The 11,854-nt window shown below is 45.2% G+C and overlaps 1 long non-coding RNA gene across 2 annotated transcripts; it reads right to left on the reverse strand.

Annotated features, from left to right (window-relative positions):
* Positions 1–514: 514 nt before the first annotated feature.
* LOC130151322 (uncharacterized) lies at positions 515–10,941 on the reverse strand. 2 transcript variants are annotated; one of them, XR_008822548.1, is made up of 2 exons: positions 5,925–10,941; positions 515–2,759 (listed from the first exon to the last, which is right to left on the reverse strand). It is a non-coding gene; the product is annotated as an uncharacterized LOC130151322 (long non-coding RNA). The 2 variants fall into 2 exon arrangements; XR_008822547.1 differs by having other exon boundaries at positions 515–4,143.
* Between the last annotated feature and the right edge of the window lie 913 nt (positions 10,942–11,854).

Consider the following 11,854-nt stretch of genomic DNA (forward strand, 5'->3'; position numbering starts at 1 on the left):
TTATTTATAGGTATGAAGTAATATACTGTCCATGAGGGAAACGCATGGGTGCTTGGCTGTCAGTGTAGTACAAGTGCTCTTTGTTTTGCAGCAGCCTGTATGCAAGATATCTCTTTTTTTTTTTCTTTTTTTTTCCCCCTCTTTCTAGTAAAGGTGGATTAAAAATTCCAAAAGATAATAAGCTAAAACTGTAGCTAGTAAGACTAACTTCAGAAAGACAAGCATCTCTCCCACAGCTACCAACCATGCTATCAATGTTACTTCAGTCTGAAATCCTTCCTGAAGTTACACTGAAATCCCTTAAACAGAGCACTCCCCGTGTCTCATACTAGTCTTCTTGCCACACTCCCTACCTACAAATGATGTAAAGATGACACAATTGCCCTGTTCGAGTGCTACTCTCCAGCTCCAAGATTCACAGTTCGCAGCCCTCCTGCCAGGTTAATCATCAATTCACATTCCTCCTCCAAAATCTCAACCTTCTCCAAAGCCCCTTCATAAAACAGATGAGAAATGTCAGAGTAAAGAGGCTTTTTTAATTGAAAAATATGGTTCCACTGATATTTTCCATGGTAAAAATTCATTAGGACAATAACTTTTTAAAGCTTTTCTTCCTATTGCTTCATCAGAAGCAAAAGGGGTTTGGATTTAGCAGAATATTATTTTTCTATTGAAAAGAAACCTTCAGTTTCAGCCTTTTTTATCCAGGACTCCTTAATGTCTCGTTTTCCACTTCATGAGAGATCTCAGCAGTCCAGCTTTCCATTCAGCTTGGGGTAGAAAGTAATTTCAAATGTCTTAACTTTTATGAGGAAAATAATCACTTAGCCCCCAAAAAGGAATTAAAACCAGGAAGAAAATATCTTGGTTATCTATTCTCTCTCCTGCTCAGTTTTAACTGACAAGGGTGTGTAAGTGTTTTCCCTAATGTAAAGAAAATCAGTATTTATGAGAGAGTTCATGTTCCTCCTTTTAACCTGTGTGGCACAGCGATGCTTTAATTTCAGTCAGCAAGAGCTTCTGCCTCGTGCTTCCCAGCATGAATTGTTTTGGCCTGTCTAATGTTTTTTCCTCAGCATTAGCTTTAACCAGGGGAATGCTCCCAGAAAGATAAATTGGTTTATTTAATAGCCTTAATTGTCTCTCTGTGAGAGACAGAGCCAAATACAAATGCTATCAAATACTGCTTTCCCCTTTCCCTTGTGCCTGGAGCCTGACTGATAGATTGTACTGGAAATGTTGGAGCTGTGAGCTGCCCGTTCGGATGCTGGGAGGTGAAATACCTGGGATGGCACATCTGGGAGAGCATCAATGCATGGGGCAGCTTTTCTGTCTGGCACCTGATCAGTGCTGTGGAGACCCCACATTAGTAACCTGTGGTAATAATGTCTGTGTTGTGCTTGATGGAAGCTGGTTTCACAGGTGTGGAGGCTGTGGCTGCAGATACCGTCTGTTGTTGGAGCGAGGGAATAGAGCAGTGAGCTCTGGAACTGGAGTAATTTGTGTGGGATGCTTTTACCCTGCTCCCCTCATCCTCCTACCCGGCAACAGGGCTGCAGCTGGATCCTTGCTCAGACCTTCGTAGGAGGAAATCATCATCCAGGACAGCTCATGACCAAATGGAGCAACCTCTGTGCAAGGGGCACAACTTTTCTGCACCTTCTTGTATTTTGAGGACTGGGCTGTGTATCTCGATCCTGCTGGATGCAGCCCCCGAACGCCAGAGCTCTGTGCACCCTCTAGCAGCCTCGTGGCAGGGTGGGATGGGGAGGGAGGGGACTGGTGGTGCCCTTGGAAATGCTGCAGCCACCTTTACTGGAGGGCAGCGTGATGGGATGCAAACAGCTGTAGCCTGTGGTGGTGACAGCATCAGTGACAGCTATCCAGTCCCCTGGTCTTGAATTCAGCCCTGCAGGTGCTCCCTTTTCCTGTTGGGAATTCTCTGTTTCTCGGTTCTCATACCCCATTTTCAGTGTGTACGGCATTGTCACGGTCCACGCAGTGGACTCATGATGGTTCATTTACTATCATCTTGAAGCCCAAAAATCAAGGCGACCACGCCAAGGGGTTATGCTTCAATTAAACAGCACAATTTTATTGTTTCCCCGTAAAGCGGCGTGCGATAGGTAGAAAGACAAAGTGAATAAAAGGTAAAGTAAAAAGGAAAGGAAAGAGGATTAGAGCTACCACCACGGGTCCAAGGCGTCCCTATGGTCCCAGGTCCAGGCAGCGTCCCGCCGGTCCTTCTGATCGTCGTGATCCTTGGTGGGGAAGATCTCCAAAGTTCAGTTGTTAGAAGGCATCTTTTTGTGCCAAGCAACAGGCCCTGCTCCTCCTCTGGTCCATGGAGTGTTGCCAGCCTTCACCTTCTTGAGCCAGGTTATCATGCATGTCCAAAGAAGAGTGCCCGAGGCGCGGTTTTCCTTAGAGGCGGGTAGCTTCAGACAGGAGGCGTGTTTTTGTATTGTTTTCTGGTTCGTTGTTATGACCACAGTTGTGATCCATCTTCTGGACAACTGTTATGTGGCCTTATTGTAGTCGTTCCCTTCAATCCCAGGTGGCAGGGAGCGGCACAGTACTCCTCGTACTGTGCAGTTCTCCTTCCCAGGGTCTTTGTGTCTTGGTGTCCATGAGGACCACATTCCACCTCCAGGTCTGTGTTGGCAATGTTGAGACAATATTGTTCTATTTAGACCGACTCTTACACCACCCCGTGGCTCAACATTGTTATCAGGACCATGTGGCAGCGATATAATCCTCTAAGAGGGGTAAAAGAGGACAGGGAAAGTAAAAAGGGGAAAGGAAAATGACAGATAGGAAAAGAAGGGGAAAATAATCATCTTTATCTCAACCAATTTACAATAATCAAATGATATTCATAAAAATGACTAAACATAAATCTGTTTAGGTCCTATACAATTTTCCTTGTGTCAGTAGATTTAGGGATGTCCACATTGGAGGGGATATTCAACAAGATATGTGCATTGATTACAGATGTTAGATATGTCAATTGCTTTACCATTCTCCAATTTAAGACATACAATATCATTGACAAAACAAGACTGATCAAGACCAATATCAAAAGGACAACAATAGGGTGACACAACTTGTTCAAGATGCCAGTAGCAGTCGGTGACCATCCAAAAAGTGTGTTCCACCATCCATGTTCTGCATCTTTTCTCACTCTTCTCAAGACACGGTGTATTTCTTCCACATTGTGATGGACAGTTATCAAGGTTTTCTGTCCGTTTTCTCTAACCTTTTCCAGAATCTTGATCAAGTCTTGATGCTATAACAGTTGTTTTACCAAGGTGAGATTCCTTCCAATGGGTACAGGCTGCAATTCATGAATCAGTGTATAATTAGACTTCAACAGCTGGTGAGATATGACTGGGGCTAAATAGGAGAAGTCACATCCAGTGATAAAAACACAAAAATTTGAATGATTCTTAGTATCTACAATCACCTTATCTACAGATACAGAATTACAAGCAGCTCTCAAACACGCACAACCTTTGCCAATATATACAAGCACTGTTTCAGGGTTATCATCAGGACGAATCTCAAAATGACAGATTTTCTGTGTAGCATCTAAACTAACGTCCTGAGCTCTGATTGTGTTGCCTTCACAGACAAATCCTTGTTGTTCCCGCATGATACAAGATTCCAAATCTACAGTTTGCCATTTCTCATCCCCCTTTTGGGCCCATACTCTATGCTCAAAAAGAATAGAGTATGGTTCCATTGTGATTCAACCCTAAGGCGATAATGGGGTAGGTTACATTTATTGATGCATGGGATATTGTCAATACAAAAGCGGTGGCAATGTTTGTGGTGGGGTTATAAGTAAAGTTTACCAAATTCCACCAGGATTGGAGTTTCCTCTCAAAGTCAGTGGCACTGTCCCAACTATTTTCCAAATTTCAGTGGGAAAAGTGCCTCCTTCACCTTCTCTAATAATTGAGGCAGCCACTGATTGTATCCATAATTGGGCCTGGATACAACTAAGAGCCAAAGAAAGGTTATTTTGGATTATACCAAGTGCATCTAACAGTGCAATTTTACTATTAGTCATTTTAAAATTTAGGGCTATGAATTTTCATTTATTCATAGTTCATGTTCTCAGTGTCCCTCGGAGTTCTCCTGTAAAAATAAAACAACAGATCTTGCCTCCCTGAGGCAAAAAGGGTTAAAATGATGGGATTATCCAGCAGGTATTTATCTTATGGTCTTTTCCCAGGGCATCGGAGGCATCTCAAGCACATGCATTCAATGGGGTTTTCAGTACCGGTGGTACGTTTCCCACAGTAGGAAGTGCCACCAGAACAGGTTGTCCTGAGAAGTGAGCTAGGTTCTTTAAATCATTTGGTCCCTTTAATGAGGGAATCAAAGAAGGAGCCGTTGGGCAAAAAGCAGTTATTTTGGGGCATCTGTTTACCCCCCATCTATCTTTTACACCTTTAACAGCTTCCCACAAGCGGACATCCCAATTTCCCTCATGAGGTTTCAAAAGTCGTTTTAAGAGACCATTGGCCCTTTCTACAGTTCCATTAGCTTGCGGATAATAGGGGGTATGAAACACCCGTTTAATCCCTTCGCTTCGTGCCCAATCCTGTACAGATCTGGCGGTAAAGCGAGAACCGCTATCAGATTGTATTTCTTGTGGCTTTGGAACAGTTCCAAACCATTCACGCAGTGCTTTCAAAGTGTTCTCCCTCTAAAGCCCTGTTAAAGGCTTCGACTTGGACTAGTCCTGATGTTATTTCCACTCCCACCAGCACAAAATGTTTTCCTCCCGATCTCTTAAAGGGACCAATATAATCCACCTGCCAGGCATTCCACAAGCCTTTACCCTCCCTCAAATGCAGAGGGTCATCCTCTAAAGGGTGCCTTTCAAGTCTTCTTCGACATTGTTCACAGGCTGATATACAGGTTTTACACATTTCTCTGGTGACGGGCCAGCCTCGGGCAAGGGCTTCACAGTACCGATCTTTAGCTCCTGTGTGTTTGCATTTTACATGTAACCATTTTAACAGGTGTTCCCAGTCTTCTGAAATCTGGTCCTTCTGTACAGGAGCTAGCCTTGCGAACTCTTCAGCCCAGTTATTCCATTCTCCCGCTGACCCCCCATCTATCTGATGGGAAGCTACCCAACGTACAGCAAAGTTCCCTTGGCTGGCAATACTTAAGATGTCTCACCATTTTTCCTTTTGCCACACTGGAATCCTATTAACCTGCCATTCATTTTGCTCCCAGGAAGGACGCCATTCGGTACATCCCTTAAATCCAGCATAAGAATCAGTATAAATGTAAACAGGAGAAGTAGTTTGTGCTTCATGTTGAAAAACGCTTCATACTGCAATTAATTCACCAACTTGTGCACTACCCTCTCCCTCTGTTATAATTTGCTCATTGGAAGAGGTACGGAGCGCTACTGCTCGGTATTTCCACACTTTTCCTTCTCTTTTGGCAGAAGCATCAGTAAACCAAGCACTAACTGACTGTTCACAGGGAAAAGGAGGGGCCACCTGAACGACTGAGACAGGTTTATCTTGGCCCTCATCCAGGCTCTCAACTTCTTTTATAGCTAGTTTTTTTTAAAGCACCTTCAGATACAGAAAGTGTTACAATAGTGTTCAATCTCAGCATACCACTTTCGTACTGAGGCTTTCTGGGCCACCCTGTCAGGGGGAAGGGTCCCAGTAGTGACTGGTTTTATAACTTTAAATGGGCCTCTCAATATAATGGGTTGTTGTATGCTTTTTTCTACTTCTATGAGAGCCAAGCTAACCACAAACAAACCTTTCTCCCAAACAGTGTATCTTTTCTCAGCATAGTCCTCATGGAGGTTCCCAGAATGTGTTGATGGTAACTTCCTTCCCCAAGTGACAGAGGAGCCAATGAGGAGAGGTGCTATACTGTACCTTGTTCTCACCAGCAAGGAGGGGCTGGTGGCGAATGTGAAGCTCAAGCTGCAGTGACCATGAAATGGTCGAGTTCAAGATCCTTAGGACAGCAAGGAGGATGCACAGCCAGCTTGCTACCCTCGACTTCAGGAGGGCGGACTTAGGCCTCTTCAGGGATCTGCTTGGAAGAGTACCAAGTCCTGGGAGGAAGAGGTGCCCAAGAAAGCTGGTTAATATTCAAGGATCACCTCCTCCAAGCACATGAGCAATGCATCCCAGCAAAGAGAAAATCAGGCAAAACCACCAGCAGGCCTGCATGGATGAACAATGAGCTCCTGGACAAACATAAAAAGGAAGCCTACAGAGGGTGGAAGCATGCACAGGTAGCCTGGGAAGAATACAAAGAAATTGCCCCATCAGCCAGGGTTCAGGTTAGGAAAGCTAAAGCCCCGACAGAATTAATTTTGGCCAGGTATATCAAGGGCAACAAGAAAAGCTTCTATAGGTGTGGTGATGTAAGTCGAGGCGGACTGAAAAGAAACACTATGTCTGCGTGGCTGGGTTCGGACAAAAATGGCCTTTATTGTTTATACAAACTATTTATATATCTTAGACAGTGCAGGTGTTAGATCCTGATAGGTTTTTGTGTCCTTCTTGCTTGCTATTTGCTGTTGCTGTAGGTGCCCGTATGCTGCAGTTCTAAGTTCTGATTCTTCACACCCTGTTTACATACCTGACAATTTGTGGCTGTCTTGAAAGGTACACGGCTAAGTCTTTGAAGTCCACTAACTTGTCTGCAGACCCGCTTGCAGACCCCAACAATTCCCCCTTTTTGTTTTTCAACAGCTAGTACCAGGTTTGCCATGTTCTGCAGGGCCCTTGCAAACATGATGGCAACCAAGGCAACAGCAAACAATACTGCCAATTGAGTGAACTGATGCCAAAAAAGCTGACATTTTCTCAGATTTTGGTAACGTGTTGCTGCAATGGGGCACCTAAAATCCACGCAGCACATACCATCAAAATCCTCACAGCCATGTCCTTGAGCCAACAACAAAAACCAATAGTTGCTCTGTTCTGTATATAACGGTGGCAAATTTGACTCACATTCTTAACTGCCTAACAAACAAGGTATCGACATTCAAAGTGCAAACAATATTGACTTCTTTCAGGTTAACATTATACAGAGGTCTTAATTATCGAAAATATCAAGACTTTCAGTAAGATTTTTCATTCTCTGTATACATTCACTTTTTTGCAACAATGTTTGCAAGTCAGTTTCAAGGAAGGGCACGCCAAACAAGGACTGGTTCAGTAAGGAGGCCACACATCATTGTTGGGTTGACTGGCAGCAGCAGCGCTCCCACGATCCAGCACACTAAGCTCAGGCCGTACACAGCGAGCAGGTATCCATCGCGGACCTTCATCTGTAGAAACACAAGCATAACCTCTCCCCCAAGTTAACAATTCATGCGGTGCCGACCAATGCCCAGTACGAGGGTCTTTCATGCGTACTGACACCTTCATGCTTTCTCTAATCGTGCCTCTGGGGTCATTCCATTCATTCCCCCTTTTTGGTTTTTTGTTTGGTTGGTTGGTTAGTTTTTTGTCTGGTTTTGTGGTTTTTTTTTAAGTTAGTGCCACTTTATTAATAGACTCACTCCAATTTGTACCCCCAGCTAAAAATACACATGCTATGCAGACTTTGTTATTTAAAAGGTGATAGGTTAAAACTACTCGTTCACATGCTTCTATCTCATCCTAGTTTCTACTCATACTCCCTTAAAGTTATTTAACTCTTTGCTGCAGGATCTCAGCTGCACATCATTCAAAGCAAGGCCAAAACTGCACATTACCAATGTCAAAACAACCCACTGTCTGTTCTGTACAATTCAACAATTATTTTTTTTTAACCGCAAAATACATTTCAACCACTGTAATACAGTAGATTATAGACAGCTTTTCCGCGTGACAGAAGACAGTCACCCTGTACTGCGAAACAGTTTTTTGCAAGTCCTGTACTACTTTCCAAGCAAATGGTGTGTGAACGTGAGGATTACCAGCAGCCGCATCTCCCAATACAATAGGATATGCGTGCGGTGCACTCGTGGAAGGCGTAGGAAGATCAAGGAGCAGTCCGCCTATCTGTTCTACTAAATCCCAGTTCCCGTCTTTTAATGCCCCATCTCTTATAGCCTGCCAAAATCGCCGAGGGTCGCGCATCATTACTGTACCACTGGAAACTGGATTTTTACCACCTCCACCTTCTTCACTGCCTGTGACTGATAACGTTGTCATAGCTGGACCCGAATCCGGGTTTTCAGCATTTCCATCCTGCGCAGGCAGGGCCGGAGCCGAGGGGGGAAGGCGTGTGGGCTGGCACAAATGTTGGAGGGAGTCAGGGGGGCTGGGATCGGTCCACCGATGTTTCTGCTTGTCGTCCTCGGAATTGGTATTAAGTATAAGTCGACGCAGCTGGAGAGATTTAGGGGATTCGGGGCATTGGGGAGTGGCGCCTGGTAAGGGACATGGACCCTCCCCCACCCCCTCATCCTCTTGTCTGTATTCAGGGGGATACAGGAGAGGTTTGAAGGACGTACCCTCATTCGCATTTTGCTGAATATTTAAGCCCCCACTTGCATCTTGCGGACTTTGCAAGCCCCCACTCCCATTTTGCTGACTTTTTAAGCTCCCACTCATGTCTTGTGGACTCTGCAAGTCTCCACTCGCATTTTGCAGATTTGGCAAGCCCCCAGTCGCAGTTTGCTGATTTTTCAAGCCCCCATTTGCATTTTGCTGATTTTGCAAGCCCCCATTTGCATCTTGCGGGTTCTTGAAGCCCCCTACAACATGTCTAAGCAGTCCCCGTGTAGGCAAAAACCCGGACGCCTCTTTGTCCCCTTTTTCCAGAGCTTCTGACTGTAGATCCTAAATTGTCCCAGGTCCACACACTAAGAGCAGTTGCTGGGGACATTTCCACTCCATGTGTTTTGGCCCACAATAATATATCTTTTAACCGAAGCCCACCTAAAGTAATTCCCCGCTTCTCTAATACTAATTTCCACATTGATAGCACCATGGTATCTTCTTTAGATAACTTACTCCCCATGTTGTCCCTGGTGGCTCACCTTACCGGTGTCACTTTCTCCCGGGATCTTGCAGCCGCTTGCTGCGCTACTACTGGGATCATATAGGCACGTCGGGGTCACCAAATGTGGTGATGCAAGTCGAGGCGGACTGAAAAGAAACACTATGTCTGCGTGGCTGGGTTCGGACAAAAATGGCCTTTATTGTTTATACAAACTATTTATATATCTTAGACAGTGCAGGTGTTAGATCCTGATAGGTTTTTGTGTCCTTCTTGCTTGCTATTTGCTGTTGCTGTAGGTGCCCGTATGCTGCAGTTCTAAGTTCCGATTCTTTACACCCTGTTTACATACCTGACAATTTGTGGCTGTCTTGAAAGGTACACGGCTAAGTCTTTGAAGTCCACTAACTAGTCTGCAGACCCGCTGCAGACCCCAACATATAGGTACATCAGTGACAAAAGGGAGATGGGAAAATGCAGGCCCTCTCTGGAAGGAAATGGGAAACCTGGTTACCCAGGACATGGGGAAGGCCGAGGTACTCGATGACTTTTTTGCCTCAGTCTTCACAGGCAAATGCTGCAGCCCCACAGCCCAAGTGACAGAAGGCAAAAGCAGGGACGGGGAGAATACAGAACCACCCACTGTAAAAGATCAGGTTCAAGGCCATCTACGGAATCTGAAGGTGCACAAGTCCACGAGACCTGATGAGATGCATCCACGGGTCCAGAGGGAACTGGCGGATGAAGCGGCTAAGCCACTGTCCATCGTGCTTGAGGAGGCGCGGCCGTCCAGTGAAGTTCCCACTACACAGGAAAAGGGGAACAGAACCCTCATTTTTAAAGAGGGAAGAAGGAAGCCCTGAGGAACTACAGGCTGGTCAGCCTCACCTCTGTGCCTGGCAAGATCATGGAGCAGATCCTCCTGGAAACTGTGCTAAGGGACATGGAAAATAAGATGATGATTGATGACAGAACACATGGATTCACTCAGGGCAAATCGTGCCCGACAAATGTGGTGGCCTTCTGTGACAGGGGTTACAGCAGTGGTGGACAAAGTATGAGCTACTAATGCATTTGTGCAAAGCTTTTGACACTGGTCCCGCATGACATCTTTGTCTCTTAACGGGAGAGACATGGATTTGACAGGTTGTCCACTTGGTGGATAAGGAATAGGCTGGACAGCCGTACCCGAGAGTTGCAGTCAACAGCTCAATGTCCAAGCGGAGGTCACTGCTCGGACCAGTGCTGTTTAGCGTCTGTGTCGGCAACATGGACACTGGGATTGAGTGCACCCCTAGCAAGCCTGCCGATGACACGAAGCTGTGGTGCAGCTGACACACTCAAAGGAAGGCTTGCCATCCAGAGGGACCTTGGCAGGCTTAAAAGGTGGGCCCCTGCAAACCTCATGAAGCACAACAAGGCCACGTGCAAGGTCCTGCATGTTGGCTGGGGCAATCCCAAGCACATTTACAAGCTGGGCAGAGAACGGATTGAGAGCAGTCTTGAAAAAGATTTGAGGGTGTAGGTTGATGAGAAGTTCAGCATGACCCAGCAATGTGTGTTTGCAACCCAGCAAACCAACCAAATCCTGGGCTGCATAAAAAGAAGCATGGCCAGTAAGGCAAGCAGGTGATCCTCCTTCCCTGCTCTGCTCTTGTGAGACCCCCCCTGTGCAGTACTGCATTCAGCTCTGGGGCCCCCAACATAGAGAGGACATGGACCTGTTGGAGCTAGTCCAGAGGAGGCCGCAAAGATGCTCAGAGGGCTGGAACACCTCTCCTAGGAAGACAGGCTGAGAGAGTTGGCGTTGTTCAGCCTGGAGAAGAGACGGATCTGGGGAGACCTTAGAACAGCCTTCCAGTGCCTAAAGGGGCCAGCAAGAAAGCTCACGGGGGACTTGTTACAAGGGCATGTAGTGATAGGACAAGGGGGAACGGCTTTAAACTGAAAGAGGGGAGATGTAGGTTAGATACTAGAAAGAGATTCTTCACTAGGAGAGGGGTGAGGCACTGGAACAGGTTGCCCAGAAAAGCTGTGGATGCCCCATCCCTGGCAGTGCCCAAGGCCAGTCTGGACGGGGCTTGGAGCACCCTGGGCTAGTGGAAGGTGTCCTTGCCCAGGGCAGGGGGGGAACGGGGTGATCTTTAGGGTCCCTTCCAACCCAAACCATTCTATGATATTATATATATCATATATATATATATATATATATATATAAAATAGCTATTCTGAACATACTAATAAAAGCATTTTCTGCAAATTCTTGAGTTACAATCAGGACAAGTCAAGGAGAAAGAAAAAAAAAAAAAAATCAGTTGTTACAGACACTGATTTTCTCTGGAACATAAATATCATCCACACCACAAACTCCTTCCTTATACAAAAGACAGTAACAGAAAACACCGGTTTTCTTATCAATAAATCTGAGCCTCTCATGAACTTCTGTTAAAAATGACTGAGATATAATTAGCTCTTCTTAAAAAAATAAATCAATCTCTTCAGTACCTCCTTTCATGCAGTTAGTAGCAAATCCAATTTTTCTGCCTCCCTCTATTGAGCCCCTAAGCAGCAGGTTAGTATGCAACAGTGGCGATCATCACATTCATGTTGCCTTAACCTGAATAAAACCACTGCATTCATTTAATAGCACTTAAATTACCAGAGATACTCAGAGAGCTAGAAATACCATTGCGAAAAGGATAATTGCTCTACAAGGAAACATTAACTTCAAGAGCTTAATGGGTAAGTAAAAAAAAGGCTCTGAGACTTGAAAAAATACAGGGAAGTAGGAAAAGATGAACGATAACTACAGTTTCATATACACAAATTGTACAAAATTATAGTCCAATTCCCTTTTGTC

This window comes from Falco biarmicus, chromosome 1, assembly GCF_023638135.1.
Source record: "Falco biarmicus isolate bFalBia1 chromosome 1, bFalBia1.pri, whole genome shotgun sequence".
Taxonomy (NCBI): Eukaryota; Metazoa; Chordata; class Aves; order Falconiformes; family Falconidae; genus Falco; species Falco biarmicus.